Source organism: Haliotis cracherodii, unplaced genomic scaffold (genome assembly GCF_022045235.1).
Source record: "Haliotis cracherodii isolate W230 unplaced genomic scaffold, xgHalCrac1.p SCAF_17, whole genome shotgun sequence".
NCBI classification, from domain to species: domain Eukaryota; kingdom Metazoa; phylum Mollusca; class Gastropoda; order Lepetellida; family Haliotidae; genus Haliotis; species Haliotis cracherodii.
This window is the reverse complement of record NW_027266272.1, coordinates 738,863-758,266: the sequence shown is the minus strand read 5'-3', so window position 1 is coordinate 758,266 and position 19,404 is coordinate 738,863. Positions and strand designations below refer to the sequence as shown.

The window sequence follows — 19,404 nt, the reverse complement described above, 5'->3', positions numbered from 1 at the left end:
GGGGGCTTAGGTTTATACACAGATAGTGCTGGTTCTTGCACGGAGGGGGCTTAGGTTTATACACAGATAGTGCTGGTTCTTGCACGGAGGAGGCTTAGGTTTATACACAGATAGTGCTGGTTCTTGCACGGAGGGGGGCAGTCGGGTAGCCTAGTGATTAAAGCGTTCAATCGTCACGCCGAAGACCCGGGTTCGATTCCCGACATGGGTACAATGTGTGAAGCCCATTTCTGGTGTCCCCCGCCGTGATATTGCTGGAATATTGCTAAAAGCGGCATAAAACCATACTCACTCACTCACTCTTGCACGGAGGGGGCTTAGGTTGAGAGGAGATGCGGAGACAGAACTTCGGCGCACTTAAGAAACATGTTGAAAAAAATAGATATTCTTTATCCATTAATTTTTAACAGACCTATTGAAGTGAGATTTCTACAATGACATACACTTCAACGACTGTGTCCTGCCGGGCAAAATAAGTCATTTGAGAGTGACTAAAAATGAAAGAAACAAGAAGTGTGTATCCTGTCTGTGCCCTGTGTTTAGCATCACCTACAACACTATCCATCTATCTGTATCCTGTCTATACCCTGTGTTTAGCATCACCTACAACACTATCCGTCTATCTGTATCCTGTCTATACCCTGTGTTTAGCATCATCTACAACACTATCCGTCTATCTGTATCCTGTCTATACCATGTGTTTAGCATCACCTACAACACTATCCATCTATCTGTATCCTGTCTATACCCTGTGTTTAGCATCATCTACAACACTATCCGTCTATCTGTATCCTGTCTATATCCTGTGTTTAGCATCATCTACAACACTATCCGTCTATCTGTATCCTGTCTATATCCTGTGTTTAGCATCATCTACAACACTATCCGTCTATCTGTATCCTGTCTATATCCTGTGTTTAGCATCATCTACAACACTATCCGTCTATCTGTATCCTGTCTATATCCTGTGTTTAGCATCATCTACAACACTATCCGTCTATCTATATCCTGTCTATATCCTGTGTTTAGCATCAGCTACAACACTATCCGTCTATCTGTATCCTGTCTATGCTATGTGTTTAGCATCATCTACAAAACTATCCGTCTATCTGTGTCCTGTCTATACCATGTGTTTAGCATCATCTACAACACTATCCGTCTATATGTATCCTGTCTGTATCCTGTGTATGGCATCAGCTACAACACTATCCGTCTATCTGTATCCTGTCTATACCCTGTGTTTAGCATCATCTACTACACTATCCGTCTATCTGTATCCTGTCTGTGCCCTGTGTTTAGCATCATCTACAACACTATCCATCTATCTGTATCCTGTCTATACCATGTGTTTAGCATCATCTACAACACTTTCCGTCTATCTGTATCATGTCTATATCCTGTGTTTAGCATCATCTACTACACTATCCGTCTATCTGTATCCTGTCTATACCCTGTGTTTTGTTAAGCATCATCTACAACACTATCCGTCTATCTGTATCCTGTCTATACCATGTGTTTAGCATCATCTCGCACCTCACTGCTGGGGGCAAGGCGGGCGTGGCAATCAGTAAGTATGGTTTAACGCCGCATGAAGAAGAATGTAGTTTTAGCAGATCACAGAAGACGGTGAGGCGTGGTCAAGTGGGGTTTGACGTCTCGTTCAAGATGGCTGCACTAGTATAGCGACGTTCAGACATATATGCATATATATATATATATATATATATATATATATATATATATATATATATATATATATATATATTGGTATAACGCGGCCGGGGATCGAACCTCCAACCTTGCTCTTTCCGGGCAGATACCCTATCCACTGGACCTCCGGGGTGGGCCTCACTGTTTAAAAATCAGTTTGAAATTTACCACTTGGTAAACCGCTCGGGCGCGTTATTCACACAATAATTTACGTTTTGAACATTGATGAACGAACAGACGGGTATATATATATATACTGAACCGCAAAAGAAACGTCATCCCAGGTAACATTGCATGAAAAGTTGTCATTCAAATATCAGGGTAGTTTTTGTCAAAGTTTCTTAAGTTTAACATTAGCTTATCCGGAAAAATGAAATTTGATGGTAAAAAAAAAAGCAGATGACAATAAAACCGATCGCCCAAACGCATCACGACAACGGCCATGGTAACCCAATGCACGTGAGTTCCGTGCCAAATTGAAATGCGCATGCGTTCCCCCATTTCTTGCCCTATACAAATCCACCCAAATCGGATAACATTCATTCGTTATTGAATTGCTACCACATGACAATAAAATCAGCGAAACCAAGCCCTTGGACGATTGCAAGCTGGACAAACCGCCCGACAAGTAGCCAATGCATTTCAAGTTCACGAAAGGACCATATACAGGCTCCAGCAACGGTACCAGACCACCAACACTACAGATGACCGACCACGTAGTGGAAGACCAAGGGTCAACACCCGATGTGAGGATCGTCAGATTGTGCGACAGTATTTTCAAGATTTCTTTGTTACTGTTGCGGAAACTGCTCGACAGACCATGGGGGCACACCAGCGACACATTTGTGCGGACATCGTGCGTCGACGATTGACGAGCAGACACACCTCCACTTTCACAGGCCGCACCGAGAACCCATTTTGACACTACGTCAGTGGGAAACACAGCACCAGCGTTGGCGCCACCAGCAGTCGGGAAGACTCCTCTTCTCAGACGAGAGCCGTTACTGTATCTCAACAGCAGATGACAGAGAGGGAGTATGGCGACGCCGCGGGGAACTTAATTTGGATGCTTGTGTTGTTGAGAGAGACTCGTGGGGTGGTCCGAGCATCATGGTGTGGGGTGGAATTGGTCATGCACAGAGGGTCGGCCCTATGGTCTTCCAAAACATCGGCCCAGGGAGAGACAATTGTGTCACAGCTGCTCGGTACATTGATCAAGTCTTGAGACCCAACGCCATACCTCATTTAGCACGTCGCCGCAACCACGAGTTTCAGCATGATAACGCCCGTACCCACACTGCGAGAGCCACAAATGACTTCCTCCACCAGAATGGCATCAGAACCATGCAGTGGCCTGCCCTCAGTCCCGATTTAAATCCCATTGAGCACATGTGGGACGAGATTCAAAGAGGGACGAATGACAACTGCAGCTGAACAGCGTCAGGCGCTCCTCAGAGTGTGGGCTCAAGTGCCTGTGGCCTTCATTAACCGCCTCATCCATTCTATGTATCGACGTTGCACGTCAGTCATCAATGCACATGGCGGACACACGAGATATTGACTTGTGATGCCATGTTCTCAGAGACTAGTGTTGTGTTTCACTTTAAGAACATTTGACACTTTAATTTCAACCCTGATGATTAGTTTTGCCAAGTTTCATCGTTTTAATGTGTCTCAAAGTATGTTTACAGTGTTTGGACAAATAAGGTTTCTCATAAATCTATCCATGGTTACGTTTCCTTTGCGGTTCAGTATAGTAGCGACAATGTTCACATCCAGGGTAAATGTGTACATAAAGCTGACCCCCTGACCCTCTGACCCTCTGACCCTCTGAACCCCTGACACTCTTCACAACTCCCAGCACAGTGGTACTTAAACGCATTAAATCAATAATTTGGCGTCATGCCTTCATGTGAATTTTCTCCCGTAGCTTGCTAGTCCCGATTATGATCCTCGGCATGTCAGTGCCTACCCATGTGAGTATCATCTGAGTCACTTGGGGAATCAACATGTCACCTTATACCACAACGCTGGTTCATGTCGACCGCTGCGACGTAACCGAATGTAAAACATTTCCTCTTTCACGGACAATATGATCAGTCAGATGTGAATTAATTAATCTATAGGTGTAAATAGTCTTTGACCGTGGGTTCGAATCCCGAATTCGCCATGATTAAGTTTCTTGGCTAGTCAGCACTATGTTTCACAACGGCGGTGAACGTACAAGACCTGTGCATGAATCATCGCCTGACTGAAATACTGTTCAAACCGGCTTTATACCCAACTCACTCACGCACTCTACCGGTCAGTGGCTATGGGTGTTTTATCTTTTGTTCAGGTGTTGTCCTGCTGGTGGCGATCGCGGTCGCCGTGTTCCTTCTGTGGCATCTCGGCATCCTGGCCATCATTGTGGGCAAGAAGGAAGCCAAGCCTCGCGGCAAAGCTGCTGTCGCCTTCGCCCGGATGTCCAGAAAGGTTTCCTACAATACATCTCTGATGTTACCATGCGCTCTTGTACCAAATGCCCACAATTCATCTCTGATGTTACCATGCGCTCCTATACCAAATGCCCACAATTCATCTCTGATGTTACCATGCGCTCCTGTACCAAATGCCCTAAATTCATCTCTGATGTTACCATGCGCTCTTGTACCAAATGCCCACAATTCATCTCTGATGTTACCATGCGCTCTTGTACCAAATGCCCACAATGCATCTCTGATGTTACCATGCGCTCTTGTACCAAATGCCCACAATGCATCTCTGATGTTACCATGCGCTCTTGTACCAAATGCCCACAATGCATCTCTGATGTTACCATGCGCTCCTGTACCAAATGCCCACAATTCATCTCTGATGTTACCATGCGCTCTTGTACCAAATGCCCACAATTCATCTCTGATGTTACCATGCGCTCTTGTACCAAATGCCCACAATTCATCTCGGATGTTACCATGCGCTCCTGTACCAAATGCTCACAATTCATCTCTGATGTTACCATGCACTCTTGTACCAAATGCCCACAATTTATTTCTGATGTTACCATGCGCTCTTGTACCAAATGCTCACAATTTATCTCTGATGTTACCATGCGCTCTTGTACCAAATGCTCACAATTCAGATTTAAACTATTTTTTTACTTTCAATGAAAGTAATAACGTACAATGTATGATGCTACGCCTTCCTGACATTCATTTGAACATAGCGGTACCGTCCGATCAACGAGATTTCATTTTAATCTCAAATTTCATACACTTACTTGTAAATTTAATGACTGTTTGCAATAAAATTAATATGGATAATTTGATAACTTATTCAATTTGGTAAAATAATTAACCTTTTCTCAATGCGTGGTCCCAGGTACGAGGCAAGGCCGTTGATGACGACATCTATGTGTACGGTGGCAACGACTACGACATCCCCACAGGAACGCAGCTGTCTTCAGAGAAACTGACACTCGACACGCTGATCACCGAGGGCAAGTTCGCCAAGATATACAAGGCCACCCTGTCACGTGCAGGCAGTAACGCGGAGACTGTCGTGGCTAAGATGCTGAAAGGTTACTATGACAACTATTACCATGGCGTAACGTGTGTTTCAACTGCATCAGATTTTAACCAGGGGTTTAATGGCTTTAATGTTCTCGTACACACGGCTGGGGGTAACTCCGTGACACTCCTGCATGTTTGGGTACATAATTTGAATCGTTCACTGTTTCTATATGTGCATAACTTACATAAAGTCTGACTTATTGACTGACTGATTGACTGAATGACTCACTCACTGACTGATTGACTCACTCACTCACTCACTGAATCACTTACTGACTGAATGAATCACTGGCTGACTGATTGACTCACAGACTGACTGATTGACTCACGTACTGACTGATTGACTCACTCACTGACTGAATGACTCACTCACTGACTGAATCATTGACTGACCGATTGACTCACTCACTGACTGAATGAATCACTTGCTGAATGTTTGATTCGCTTACTGACTGTATGAATCACTGGCTGAATGATTCACTGGCTGACTTATTGACTCACTCACATACTGAATTAATCACTGGCTGAATGATTCACTGGCTGACTGTATGAATCACTGACTGAATGAATAACTCACTGGCTGACTGAGTGACTCTCTCACTCACTGAATGATGCACTGGCTGAATGATTCACTGGCTGACTGAATGAATCACTGACTGACTGATTTACTCAATGGCTGAATGATTCACTCAATGACTGAATGATTCACTCAATGACTGAATGAATCATTGGCTGACTGTATGACGCACTGACTGACTGACTGAATCACTAGCTGACTGATTGACTCACTCACATACTGAATTAATCACTGGCTGAATGATTCACTGGCTGACTGTATGAATCACTGACTGAATGGATAACTCACTGGCTGACTGAGTGACTCTCTCACTCACTGAATGATTCACTGGCTGAATGAATCACTGGCTGACTGAATGAATCACTGCCTGACTGATTGACCCACACACTCACTCACTGATTCACTGGCTGAATGATTCACTGGCTGACTGATTGACTCACTCACAGATTGACTCACTCACTGACTGAATGAATCACTCACTGACTGATTGACCCACTAACTGACTGAAGTATTCACTGACTGAGTGAATCACTGACTGATCGAATGAATCACTGACTGACTGAGTGAATCACTGGCTGACTGAATGAATCACTGACTGACTGAATGAATCACTGACTGACTGACTCACTCACTGACTGATTGACTCACTGGCTGACTGATTGACTCACATACCGACCGAATGAATCACTCACTGACTGAATAAATCACTGACTGACTGAATAAATCACTGGCTGACTGAATGAAACGCTGGCTGACTGAATGAATCACTGGCTGACTGAATAAATCACTGACTGACTGATTGAATCACTGGCTGACTGAATGAATCACTGACTGACTGATTGAATCACTGACTGACTGAATGAATCTCTGACTGACTGACTCATTCACTGACTGATTGACTCACTGGCTGACTGATTGACTCACATACCGACCGAATGAATCACTGACTGACTGAATAAATCACTGACTGGCTGAATACATCACTGGCTGACTGAATAAATCACTGACTGGCTGAATAAATCACTGGCTGACTGAATGAAACGTTGGCTGACATAATGAATCACTGGCTGACTGAATAAATCACTGACTGACAGAATGAATCACTGACTGACTGAATGAATCCCTGACTGACTGATTGACTGACTCACTGCCTGACTGAATGACTCTCTCACACACTGAATGATTCACTGGCTGAATGAATCACTGCCTGACTGATTGACCCACACACTCACTCACTGATTCACTGGCTGACTGATTGACTCACTCACAGATTGACTCACTCACTGACTGAATGAATCACTCACTTACTGCCTGAAGTATTCACTGACTGACTGAATCACTGACTGATTGAATGAATCACTGACTGACTGAGTGAATCACTGGCTGACTGAATGAATCACTCACTGACTGATTGACTCAATGGCTGACAGATTGACTCATATACCGACCGAATGAATCACTGACTGACTGAATTAATCACTGGCTGACTGAATGAATCACTGGCTGACTGAATAAATCACTGACTGACAGAATGAATCACTGGATGACTGAATGAATCACTGACTGACTGATTGACTGACTCACTGACGGAATGAATCACTGGCTGACTGATTGACTCACTGGCTGACTGAATGACTCACTGGTTCAGGGAATGATATACCGACCGACTGAATGTCTCACTGGTTTACGGAACTCACGTTGAACTTTGCATATCTCCTCAGAGAACTATGACAATGAAGACATCCAGCTGATGAAAGGCAAGATCCTCTATTACCTGAATGAGGTGGGCGAGCACCGCAACATCCTGAGAATGGTTGGCGCTGTCGTAGACAACGAAGTTTGTAAGTCATCCATAGTTTGTATGCGACAGTTCGGACACGGGAACGGAACGTGGACTATATTTCTGTAGGCAAAGTGATGGTCCCAGAATACAGTGACAGGGGGTCTATATTTCAGGGAGTCTAGTGATGATCCCAGAATACAGTGAGGGGGGTTCTATATTTCAGGGAGTCTAGTGATAGTCCCAGAATACAGAGAGAGGGGGTCTATATTTCAGGGAGTCTAGTGATGGTCCCAGAATACAGTTAGAGGGGGTCTATATGTCAGGGAGTCTAGTGATTGTCCCAGAATACAGTTAGAGGGAGTCTATATTTCAGGAGTTTAGTGATGGTTCCATAAGACAGTGAGAGGAGGTCTATATTTCAGGGAGTCTAGTGATGGTCCCAGAATACAGTGAGAGGGAGTCTATATGTCAGGGTGTCTAGTGATTGTCCCAGAATACAGTAAGATGGAGTCTATATTTCAGGGAGTCTAGTGATGGTTCCATAAGACAGTGAGAGGGGGTCTATATTTCAGGGAGTCTAGTGATGGTCCCAGAATACAGTGAGAGGGGGTCTATATTTCAGGGAGTCTAGTGTTGGTCCCAGAATACAGTAAGAGGGGGACTATATTTCAGGGAGTCTAGTGATGGTCCCAGAATACAGTAAGATGGTGTCTTTATTTCAGGGAGTCTAGTGATGGTCCCAGAATACAGTGAGAGGTGGTCTAAATTTCAGGGAGTCTAGTGTTGGTCCCAGAATACAGTGAGAGGGGGTCTATATTTCAGGGAGTCTAGTGTTGGTCCCAGAATACAGTAAGAGGGGGACTATATTTCAGGGAGTCTAGTGAAGGTCCCAGAATACAGAGAGGGAGTCTATATTTCAGGGAGTCTAGTGATGGTCCCAGAATACAGTAAGATGGTGTCTATATTTCAGGGAGTCTAGTGATGGTCCCAGAATACAGTGAGAGGTGGTCTAAATTTCAGGGAGTCTAGTGATGGTCCCAGAATACAGTGAGAGGGAGTCTATATTTCAGGGAGTCTAGTGTTGGTCCCAGAATACAGTAAGAGGGGGACTATATTTCAGGGAGTCTAGTGATGGTCCCAGAATACAGTAAGATGGTGTCTTTATTTCAGGGAGTCTAGTGATGGTCCCAGAATACAGTGAGAGGTGGTCTAAATTTCAGGGAGTCTAGTGTTGGTCCCAGAATACAGTGAGAGGGGGTCTATATTTCAAGGAGTCTAGTGATGGTCCCAGAATACAGTGAGAAGGGGGTCTATATTTCATGGAGAGAGGTGATAGTCCCAGCATACAGTGAGAGGGGGTCTATATTTCAGGAGTCTAGTGATGGTCCCAGAATACAGTGAGAGGGGGGTCTACAATCCAGGGAGAGAGGTGATGGTCCCACAATACAATGAGAGGGGGTCTATATTTCAGGGGGTCTAGTGTTGGTCCCAGAATACAGTAAGAGGGGGGCTATATTTCAGGGTGTCTAGTGAAGGTCCCAGAATACAGAGAGGTAGTCTATATTTCAGGGAGTCTAGTGATGGTCCCAGAATACAGTAAGATGGTGTCTATATTTCAGGGAGTCTAGTGATGGTCCCAGAATACAGTGAGAGGTGGTCTAAATTTCAGGGAGTCTAGTGATGGTCCCAGAATACAGTGAGAGGGAGTCTATATTTCAGGGAGTCTAGTGTTGGTCCCAGAATACAGTAAGAGGGGGACTATATTTCAGGGAGTCTAGTGAAGGTCCCAGAATACAGAGAGGGAGTCTATATTTCAGGGAGTCTAGTGATGGTCCCAGAATACAGTAAGATGGTGTCTATATTTCAGGGAGTCTAGTGATGGTCCCAGAATACAGTGAGAGGTGGTCTAAATTTCAGGGAGTCTAGTGATGGTCCCAGAATACAGTGAGAGGGAGTCTATATTTCAGGGAGTCTAGTGTTGGTCCCAGAATACAGTAAGAGGGGGACTATATTTCAGGGAGTCTAGTGATGGTCCCAGAATACAGTAAGATGGTGTCTTTATTTCAGGGAGTCTAGTGATGGTCCCAGAATACAGTGAGAGGTGGTCTAAATTTCAGGGAGTCTAGTGTTGGTCCCAGAATACAGTGAGAGGGGGTCTATATTTCAAGGAGTCTAGTGATGGTCCCAGAATACAGTGAGAAGGGGGTCTATATTTCATGGAGAGAGGTGATGGTCCCAGCATACAGTGAGAGGGGGTCTATATTTCAGGAGTCTAGTGATGGTCCCAGAATACAGTGAGAGGGGGGTCTACAATCCAGGGAGAGAGGTGATGGTCCCACAATACAATGAGAGGGGGTCTATATTTCAGGGGGTCTAGTGTTGGTCCCAGAATACAGTAAGAGGGGGGCTATATTTCAGGGTGTCTAGTGAAGGTCCCAGAATACAGAGAGGGAGTCTATATTTCAGGGAGTCTAGTGATGGTCCCAGAATACAGTAAGATGGTGTCTATATTTCAGGGAGTCTAGTGATGGTCCCAGAATACAGTGAAAGGTGGTCTAAATTTCAGGGAGTCTAGTGATGGTCCCAGAATACAGTGAGAGGGAGTCTATATTTCAGGGAGAGTAGTGTTGGTCCCAGAATACAGTAAGAGGGGGACTATATTTCAGGGAGTCTAGTGAAGGTCCCAGAATACAGAGAGGGAGTCTATATTTCAGGGAGTCTAGTGATGGTCCCAGAATACAGTAAGATGGTGTCTATATTTCAGGGAGTCTAGTGATGGTCCCAGAATACAGTGAGAGGTGGTCTAAATTTCAGGGAGTCTAGTGATGGTCCCAGAATACAGTGAGAGGGAGTCTATATTTCAGGGAGTCTAGTGTTGGTCCCAGAATACAGTAAGAGGGGGACTATATTTCAGGGAGTCTAGTGATGGTCCCAGAATACAGTGAGAGGTGGTCTAAATTTCAGGGAGTCTAGTGATGGTCCCAGAATACAGTGAGAGGAGGGTTTATAATCCAGGGAGAGAGGTGATGGCCCCAGAATACAGTGAGAGGGTGATTATTTTTCAAGGAGTCTAGTGATGGTTTCAGAATACAGTGAGAGGGGGTCTATATTTCAGGGAGTCTAGTGAAGGTCCCAGAATACTGTAAGAGGGAGTCTATATTTCAGGGAGTCCAGTGATGGTCCCAGAATGCAGTGAGAGGGGGTCTATATTTCAAGGAGGCTAGTGATGGTCCCAGAATACAGTGAGAGGGGGTCTATATTTCAAGGAGTCTAGTGATGTTCCCAGAATACAGTGAGAGGGGGGTCTATATTTCATGGAGAGAGGTGATGGTCCCAGCATACAGTGAGAGGGGGTCTATATTTCAGGAGTCTAGTGATAGTCCCAGAATACAGTGAGAGGGGGGTCTACAATCCAGGGAGAGAGGTGATGGTCCCACAATACAATGAGAGGGGGTCTATATTTCAGGGGGTCTAGTGATGGTCCCAGAATACAGTGAGAGGGGGTCTATATTTTAGGGAATCTAGTGATGGGACCATAATACAGTGAGAGGGGGTCTATATTTCAGGGACAGAGGTGATGGTCCCAGAATACAGTGAGAGGGGTGTCTATATTTCAGGGAGAGAGGTGATGGTCCCATAATACAGTGAGAGGGGGTCTATATTTCAGGGACTGAGGTGATTGCCCAGAATACAGTGAGAGTGGGTCTATATTTTAGTGAGAGAGGTGATGGTTCCAGAATACAGAGAGAGGGGGTCTATATTTAAGGGAGTCTAGTGATGATCCTAGAATACAGTGAGAGGGGTCCTATATTTCAGGGAGTCTAGTGATGGTCCTAGAATACATTGAGAGGGGGTCTATATTTCAGGTAGTCTAGTGTTTGTCCTAGAATACAGTGGAAGGTGGTCTATATTTCAGGGAGAGAGATGATGGTGTTATATCAGATAGCTACACAGTAAATCGCAAAATACAATGAAGAGCGAAGCGTGGTTTATTTCACGATAAAACATTTTCCTATCATTTCGGAAGATTCGATACCCACAACTTGACGACATCGATAATTAATTTGACGACGTTATTTTTGAGAGGGGCGTGTCAAGTGAGTTGTTCCCAATAGATGTACCTGGGTAACCTAGATAAACGCAATGGCCGAACGACCTCACCCAAAAGAGGGAGAGAGATGACAACTGGTACTGGGAGAATAAGAACACATAACCCACGTTAAAATTTTAAGAATATTTGGGAAATACCACACTTAATCCCCTGCTCGTTAATGGACTTGCCCGACATTGCCGAGGTCGGAAAGTATTCAGGGAGTCATCATTATTGAAACGGGTAGATAGTTTTAAAGCTTGTACATTTTATTAACTTCCTTTAAAAGGCTGTACATAATGTTGACATCTTATATAAGAAATAAACGACGAGTGTGTGTTGCTGATCGCACAATAAAACACTGCAGAGAGAATAAACCATGAGGGGCTGCGTGCGCCGCTCATGGGTCACTCAACACTGAAGTGAGATGTGGGTCTATACTTCAGGGGGTCCGGTGATGGTGCTGGAGTACTGTGAGGTGGGACCCATGCGGACCTGGCTGGTCCAGCAGAAGGGGTCAGTGAGTGATGACGTTCTGGAGCGGATGTTTCAGTTGGCGCATGGAGTCGTTCAAGGAACGGCGTACTTGGCTAAAGTTGGGGTACGACAGATATCATGGTCATACAACAATCTTTTCATTTTAAACCTGTGGGTATCATACAGGCTGATCAAAGTTCAATAACTTGTCCAGATGGAAACACGGACATGCCCCTGGTGTAAGTAGGCCTACGTGGTCCACTGGATAGAATGTCAGCCCGGAGAGCCCTGTGTTCGATCCCGGCCTCGTCATACCAAAAGACGTAAAAACATGGTAGTTGTTACCCTGCCTGGCACTGGACATTAAGGGCCTAAAACAAGGACTGGTGGGCTCGGAGTCTGAGTGGTGTTATCCATGTTACACCGCGGCATGGTGTCTCAGTAGGCTAGCATTATAAATCGGTATTAGTCCGGACTGGTACAAGCAGCCATATATCCACACACGCGCGCACGCATACATACACGCACGTCGCTATTTATGTTCAGTAATCCTACGACTACAACTACTACTACTTCTACTACTACTACTACTACTACTACTTCTACTACTACTACCACCACTACTACCACCATTACCACCACCACCGATACATATCGATATATTGATGCATGTTGTTCATATTCTACTCTCAGATCGTACACCGGCGGTTGGCGGCGAGGAACATCCTGCTCACCTTTCTGCTGGACGTGAGAATCTCCGGGTTTGGCCCCACCATCATGACGGACGGGGCAGAGGACGAGGCGGCGGACACCAGCAGGAGGGTGGGTGGAAGGAAGGGGGGGGGGGAGGGGGGGGGGGTCTAGATTCGGGGAGTGGTGTTTGTTGTGATGTCGGTGGCACTTCGGACTGAAGGTGTATGGAAAGATACATGGTCTCGGAAAGAAAATGCGAAGGACTAAGCTCGGCAGATGGGGGGGGATGTACGAATGTGTATGTGTAGCTTCTACGTATGGATAAGAGATGGGAGGAGTTTATTAGGTGTAAGAAGGAAGGAGGTGTGGGAGGGGTTTATTAGGTGTAAGAAGGAAGGAGGTGTGGGAGGGGTTTATTAGGTGTAAGTAGGAAGGAGGGATGGAGGAGTGTGGGTGGTCTGGGTAGGAAGGAGAGGTGGGAGCAGTGTGGGTGGTCTGACTAGAAATAGGAGGTAGGAGGAGTTTGTGTGGCCTAGGGGAGGTGGTGATGAAGCATCTAAGTAATAATAAAGGATTGTTCAGATCAGGTAAGACGTTCTAAGGTAGGATCTGTGTTCCAGGAGCGCATCCCACTCCGATGGATGGCCCCTGAGTGTTTCAAGTCCACCAAAGACGCTACAGAGAAGAGTGACGTGTGGTCCTTTGGTGTGGTGCTGTGGGAGATCTTCTCCCTGGGTAAGACAGTCACATTCTCCAGTAGCGTCAGCCCAATATATAAACATATTGTATTGCATTTCAAAAAGGTATGGTGTCGATTCTTTTAAAGATCGTGATGTTTGTGTTATGTATATTAACGATAAGCTTTTTTTCAAGTACTGTTGTAGTAACATGTTTATGTTTTTTTATACGTCAGTAATAATTATTCAGGTGACAACCCTTATCCTGGTCTGAAGACGAGCGAGTTGCCGCTGAAGGTCAAGGCCGGTCACAGAATGAAACGACCAGAGTTCGCTGACGACACGTGAGTAATAACAAATTACGTGTATATCCTGATGACACACATAGTGACACGCATGTTATAACGAAATATTACATGCCATGTTGACACACGTAACTACGAAATACAAGTGAGGTATAAAAACAGTGAGTAAGGTTTAAGAAATGTTTTCACATGAAATTGTTGATTGGTCTGAATATAATGAGGATACTGGTGATTCCTGGGAATGTTTCTGTTGAATAATACTGTGAGGGCCATTTATAGTGTCCTCTTTTTAGAACAGATACGGTAGTTCACACCGCTTCGTTTATACATTACAGACATGCTTGAAATCTAAGATAGAACATGATTATATTTCTTCGTTTGTCAGCACCCGTGCTCGTGAGACCTGCATCACTTTGGGCTGACATCACACATTAAGCTGACTCGCCGTGATATAACTGAAATCGTGTTGAAAGCAGTATTGAACCAAATGTGTAAATCATGTGTAAAATTGACGTAAGGTCCCTTTCTGTTACATCGTAAAGCAACACCCGTGCACGTTCAGACCAATATACCCTGGCCAGTCCTGATGTCCTCCTCTCTGAGATGAGAGCGCTCTTCTTGCAGGAACTACGGCATGATGCAGCAGTGCTGGGAGCAGGATCCGAGGCAGAGACCGAGGTTCAAGGAACTCGAGAAATCCTACAACAAACTCATGAAAGGTGGCGACAACGACAACAGCTACTCCTTGTACTCCAACTACAAGCGTTAGGACAGGGACCTCAACACAGAACATGCTTCATGTTCATTGTTAGTTTTATCTCTGATGTCCTCTCGATCCTTTATGGTATCCCTAATATGCCCCCTTTGATCCCTGATGCTCTCTCCTTTATCCCTAATACCCCTCTTTGATCCCTGATGCCCTCTCCTTGATCCCTAATACCCCCTTTGATCCCTGATGCCCTCTCCTCGATCCCTAATACCCCCTTTGATACCTGATGCTCTCTCCTCGATCCCTAATACCCCCTTTGATCCCTGATGCTCTCCTCGATCCCTAATACCCCCTTTGATCCCTGATGCTCTCCTCGATCCCTAATACCCCCTTTGATCCCTGATGCTCTCTCCTTGATCCCTAATACCCCTCTTTGATCCCTGATGCCCTCTCCTTGATCCCTAATATCCTCCCTTTGATCCCTGATGCCCTCTCATTGATCCCTTATATCCTCCCTTTGATCCCTGATGCCCTCTCCTTGATCCCTAATATCCTCCCTTTGATCCCTGATGCTCTCTTCCTGATGCCCTCTCCTTGATCCCTAATATCCTCCCTTTGATCCCTGATGCCCTCTCCTTGATCCCTTATATCCCCCCTTTGATCCCTGATGCCCTCTCCTTGATCCCTAATACCCCCTTTGATCCCTGATGCCCTCTCCTCGATCCCTAATACCCCCTTTGATACCTGATGCTCTCTCCTCGATCCCTAATACCCCCTTTGATCCCTGATGCTCTCCTCGATCCCTAATACCCCCTTTGATCCCTGATGCTCTCCTCGATCCCTAATACCCCCTTTGATCCCTGATGCTCTCTCCTTGATCCCTAATACCCCTCTTTGATCCCTGATGCCCTCTCCTTGATCCCTAATATCCTCCCTTTGATCCCTGATGCCCTCTCATTGATCCCTTATATCCTCCCTTTGATCCCTGATGCCCTCTCCTTGATCCCTAATATCCTCCCTTTGATCCCTGATGCTCTCTTCCTGATGCCCTCTCCTTGATCCCTAATATCCTCCCTTTGATCCCTGATGCCCTCTCCTTGATCCCTTATATCCCCCCTTTGATCCCTGATGCCCTCTCCTTGATCCCTAATATCCTCCCTTTGATCCCTGATGCTCTCTCCCTGATGCCCTCTCCTTGATCCCTAATATCCTCCCTTTGATCCCTGATGCCCTCTCCTTGATCCCTTATATTCCCCCTTTGATACCTGATGCTCTCTTCCTGATGCCCTCTCCTTGATCCCTAATATCCTCCCTTTGATCCCTGATGCCCTCTCCTTGATCCCTTATATTCCCCCTTTGATCCCTGATGCTCTCTTCCTGATCCCTAATATCCCCCTATGATCTCCTTGATCCCTAATATGCTCCCTTTGATCTCCTTGATCCCTAATACCCCCCTTTGATCCCTGATGCCCTCTCCTTGATCCCTAATATTCTCCCTTTGATCCCTGATGCCCTCTCCTTGATCCCTAATATTCCCCCTTTGATCCCTGATGCTCTCTCATTGATGCCCTCTCCTTGACCCCTAATATCCTCCCTATGATCCCTGATGCCCTCTCCTTGATCCCTAATATTCCCCCTTTGATCCCTGATGCTCTCTCATTGATGCCCTCTCCTTGATCCCTAATATTCTCCCTTTGATCCCTGATGCCCTCTCCTTGATCCCTAATATTCCCCCTTTGATCCCTGATGCCATTTCCTTGATCCCTAATATTCCCCCTATGATCCCTGATGCTCTCTCCTTAATGCCTTATATTCCCCCTTTGATCCCTGATGCCATCTCCTTGATCCCTAATATTCCCCCTTTGATCCCTGATGCCCTTACTTGATCCCTAATATTCCCCCTTTGATCCCTGATGCCCTCTCCTTGATGCCCTCTCCCAGATGCCCTCTCCTTGATCCCTAACATTCCCCCTTTGACCCCTGATGCCCTCTCCTTGGTCCCTAATATTCCCCCTTTGATCCCTGACGGCCTCTCATTGATCCCTAATATCCTCCCTTTCATCCCTGATGCCCTCTCCTGTATCCCCGATATCCTCCATTTGATCCCTGATGCCCTGTCCTTGATCCCTCATATACTCCCTTTGATCCCTGATGCCCTCTCCTTGAAACATTGGAATGCCTGCAATATCACGTGTGTTCTCTGCGTACCCTGCTAGAGCGGGAACACCACTAACTATCGAGTAACAGGTTAACTGCATCGTTCATGATGAACACAATGATGATGGACTACAAAGAAGAGGTTTTGACTCTGACATCAGAGGACAAACTGCGAACAACGTCCTCGCTGTCCTCGTTCTATTTCGGTTAGCATTCTAACGCACGTGCCAGTCTTGTCCTTTGTTGGAACCTTGTTCCTGTACATCGGAATCCGTAGAATTTCAGGAAACTGAAAGAAATATTTGCTTTTGTGATCACACAGAATAGTGGAGATAAGTGAGCACTTACATAATATGTAATACTTTTTCATTTTTCAATTTGTTATTTGGTTTTGTTTGTTTTTGTTTGTTGTTCAACGCCGCACTCAGCAATATTCCAGTTTATGACAGCGGTCTGTAAATAATCGAGTCTGGACCACTCGACCCCGTCAGTCGCCTCTCACGACAGCATTGTCGCCTGTTACGGCAGGCATGGATTATGAAGACCTATTCTAACCGGAATCTTCAATTGGTAAATGTACATTGATTCTTTCGTAACAACAACAGCAATGTCAGCTTGTTGCCGTATTGCTTTTTGAGCAATATCTTATCGGTTTTAGATCAAATCTATCGATTCTAGAACATCACATCAATTCAAGATCCTCACATCGATTCTACATCAATCTTTCGACGTCATATGTGTATTTGTGATGGCACGTGGTCCTGTGCACAGCACAACGGTCACAATAGGGTGAAGTTCCACGTCGGCGGCGGAGAGAAGAGGGATGGGTGACCATGGTGACCCGGCCCTACATTGAAGCACGTGTAACACGTGGTGTCGCTTATGAAACATGACTTTGTTCGCAGTAGGCCGCTGTTCACCCAGCAATAAAGGGGTACCCGGTAGGACAAGAGGGTAATGTGGATGTTAACCTTCGAGCACCTCATAGGCAGTTTGGGTTGTATACTCCCCAGGGAGCTGGGAATGAGATTCGAGTGCACGTTGATCCAGTGACTGGGGTAGTAATATTGTGTGGCGCCACTGAGTAGCTATCTAAGTTGGAAGTCGGGAGCTTTATTAAGGCATGATATTAATATTATGATATTCCATTCACATGTACATATATGCGCATCATACACACCTATACATGTCTATGTCTATTCAGTTCACGTCCACTCAGTTATTTTACCCGCAACCCTTCTTATTCATTATTCTTTTCGCTTCCCCGTCAATGTACATTTACTTTCATAATTTCGCTTTTATTTCTTCTGTTATATATAAAGTTCATTTGCGTGTTGAATGTGTGCTGCTGAATATGCAGGCAAGCGTTATTACCTGTAAGTAAATGAAATAGTTATTGTTTTCAAGCCATGTCATTGTACATTACCCACAGTGCTTGTCCTCAAGCATGTGCAGTACAAATGTTGCAGGTTAAAAAACTGATAACCAATTTGGACTTTCATTGTATCACTGCTGTATGTGTGATGCTTTGTTTTTTATGCCATTCCACTTTGAACACCACCTGATTACTGGAGAGTCTATTGTTGGTAAGAATAACGCAAGTTGCTGCTTCTAGTTGCCGTGTCGTCTTAAGGTTATCGCTGCTTGTGCAATACTAACTGTGCTTGTGTTTGCTTGAATAAAACTTGTGTACAAATAATGCTTTTGTTTTATGAGTCACAAGTGGGTTGTTCTATGAGTTGCATTTGTCGCTCGTGGGGTGCACAATGAGTTATATCTGTCACTAGTGGGGTTTACTGTGAGTTACAGGTGTCACTAGTAGGATGTATTATGAGTTACATGTGTCACTAGTGGGGTGTACTATGAGTTACATCTGTCACTAGTGGGGTGTACTACGAGTTACATGTGTCACTAGTGGGGTGCACTATGAGTTACATCTGTCACTAGTGGGGTGTACTGTGAGTTACAGGTGTCACTAGTAGGATGTATTATGAGTTACATGTGTCACTAGTGGGGTGTTCTATGAGTTGCATTTGTCGCTCGTGGGGTGCACGGTGAGTTATATCTGTCACTAGTGGGGTGTACTGTGAGTTACAGGTGTCACTAGTAGGATGTATTATGAGTTACATGTGTCACTAGTGGGGTGTACTATGAGTTACATCTGTCACTAGTGGGGTGTACTACGAGTTACATGTGTCACTAGTAGGGTGTACTATGAGTTACAGGTGTCACTAGTGGGGTGCACTATCAGTTACATATGTCACTAGTGGGACGTACTATGAGTTACAGGTGTCACTAGTAGGGTGTATTATGAGTTACAGGTGTCACTAGTGGGGTGCACTATGAGTTACATATGTCTCTAGTGGGGTGTAGTATGAGTTACAGTTGTCACTAGTGGGACGTACTATGTGTTTTCAGGTGTCACTAGTGGGGTGTATAATGAGTTACAGGTGTCACTAGTGGGGTGTACTATGAGTTACAGGTGTCACTAGTGGGACGTACTATGAGATACAGGTGTCACTAGTGGGGTGCACTATGAGTTACAGGTGTCTCTAGTGGGGTGTAGTATGAGTTACAGGTGTCACTAGTGGCGTGTACTATGAGTTACATGTGTCACTAGTGGGGTGTACTATGAGTTACATGTGTCACTAGTGGGGTGCACTATGAGTTACAGG

General features: G+C 45.2%; 1 pseudogene; it reads left to right on the top strand.

Annotated features, from left to right (window-relative positions):
* The window catches only part of LOC139465091 (uncharacterized), a 43,915-nt pseudogene extending 29,198 nt beyond the window's left edge, over positions 1-14,717 (top strand).
* The last annotated feature ends 4,687 nt before the right edge of the window (positions 14,718-19,404 follow it).